Source organism: Entamoeba invadens (genome assembly GCF_000330505.1).
Source record: "Entamoeba invadens IP1 unplaced genomic scaffold scaff_1105074725841, whole genome shotgun sequence".
NCBI classification, from domain to species: Eukaryota; Evosea; order Mastigamoebida; family Endamoebidae; genus Entamoeba; species Entamoeba invadens.
The window spans coordinates 1-2422 of NW_004440203.1; positions in this window are offsets into that span (position 1 = coordinate 1).

Here is a 2422-nt window from a genome sequence, read left to right on the forward strand (position 1 = left end):
ATATTTATTAATTTTTAATTTTCTAATAATTATATTTGTTATGTAAGGTTAATTTCATGTCGTTTTTAGATTGTATTTTAATTATAAGAACATTCTTAATTAACCAAAAAACCGAGACTGAACCTTTTTTCGTTCAACAGCTTTTCAAAGAAAAAAAAAAGAAAATGGGTGCGGGGTTTTATCCAGGTGTGGGTTTCTTCGCCTCACTTTTAAATTTATTCAACCTATTCTGATATAAAGTATAAAATTTTAACTTTTTATCAAAAAATACTATAAAATAAATATTAAAGGTTCATAAAAATGATTTAAAATAACACAAAAAGTTAAATTGTGAATAAAGTTGAAACAAAGATAGTTTAAAAATATTAAAATAAATGGAATTGATTACTATAACTTTTATTGTTTAAATTGTTATAAGTTCATTTTATTTAACACAAATCGAAAATATCATTATTGATTAACATATTATAATTATTATAATTTGAAAACAATTCAAACCAAACCCACCAAAAGCACAATTCAATTACTCTTTATTATTTTTTCATCCTTTTGAATTCAATTATCATTGATTTTCAAAAATTATGGGTTTATATATTATTTAACTATAATAAAACAATAAAAGTATTAGACTGTGATATATCAAATTATATTAAAGTCCAAATCATATTAATTTAAATAAAAATGCGTATTTGTTTATTCAAAAATACATTCATAGTTACATTTCAATTTTATTGAAACACACAAGTAGCATCATTGTGTATTGTGTGGTGTTGTTTGGTAATTGATTATTCCTGATTTTGTATTTAAAAAATACCATATTGTTTTATATCCTATTGAACCCAATAACAAAACAATTGTTCAATCGTTTTGTTGATGAAATAACTATATTTTACTACGTTTAGAAGTAACATAAAATGCGCTTATATAATATCATAATTTTTGTAAAACATTTTTACAAAAAATTGAATTAATTATTACCCAAAAAATGTTTGATAGATGGTTTTCTTCTTTACAATACACAAGACAATATCAACATTTCCGACTTTCTGGGACAAAAAAACAAATACCCCATCTCAAAAAAATGTAATAATTATTAAAAAGCGTTTAATATACCAAAGTTTTTTTTTATAAAAAGCACATATATTTATAATTGTGTTGTTGTGACAAAACTAAATATCACTGACCATATTATGTCTGTTTTGGAATCATATATTGTTTCTTATTTGTCAATGATCAAATCCAAAAATATTAGTATAATAATTATATAAAATCAAACAAAATATTGTATAGTATATTTACTTTTAATTATAGTATTAAATTTCACTTAAAAACGGTAAATTTATATAGGTTTTGTCCATTCTTTTATTTTTCTCATTGTAAAATGAATTTTTTATAATTATTAACCAAATTATCATTTTGCTTAAAATGCTTGTTATTTTTCCATTTCTTTTATTCGTTAACAATTTTCGATAAAATTTATTCTCTTTTTTTTCTTGTTTTCTTCGAAAAAATAGAGAAAAAAGTAATTATATTCAATTTCTTACTAATAATTATTAAAAATAAAGACCAACAGAAAATAGTCGTACAACAAGAAAATTGTCGTACACTTGTGTTTTTAGTATCAAACAAACCAAAAAATCGGGAATATTTTTTCACATATAAAATTTGGCTAAACAATCAGGAAAAAAATTGGGTTTTGAAAAAATAAAAACCCGACTTTATACAGAAAAATACCATAAAACAATGTGTACGACTATTTTCTGATGTACGACAGTTTTCTGGTGCTCTTTAAACTAAGTTTTATCAAATTTTGGAAAACTTAAGTGTTCGACCATTTCCAATTTCGAAGACCGTGTTTCAAATCATATCTTTCAAATATTATAAATATTTTAACAAGTTATCTTGAATATTTAAGTATATCAAACTCAAATAAAATATGTGTAAAATCGAAAAAGAACCCAAATTAATGGATTACTTTACAGTGAATCCTACAGACAAAGATGAGTGTTTTTGTAATAATTGTAATTTTGTTTACAAATTAGTAATGAATAAATAAAAAAAAGAAAGACAAATATCCGCTTATTCGGAATCTTAAACAACAACACGAGGATAATCATAATTTAATTTACAATAAAAAAGATAAATATTTTGAAAAAACAGAAGACACATAATACTAGACAAAGAAACAAAAGAAAATTTTTATAAATGTTTAAAAAAATGATATCAAGGAAAATGTTGCCGTTTTCAATTGTAAAAGATGAATTATTTCGAATATTTTGCAAGACGATTGCAGATGAAAAGTATAACCCATTTGGACTCGAAAAAATTAAAAATAGAAATGAAACAAATACAAGAAGAGATAAAAAGAAATAATGCAATTATTAAAAACCGAGAGAGTGTTATGTATTTCGTTTACTTCTGA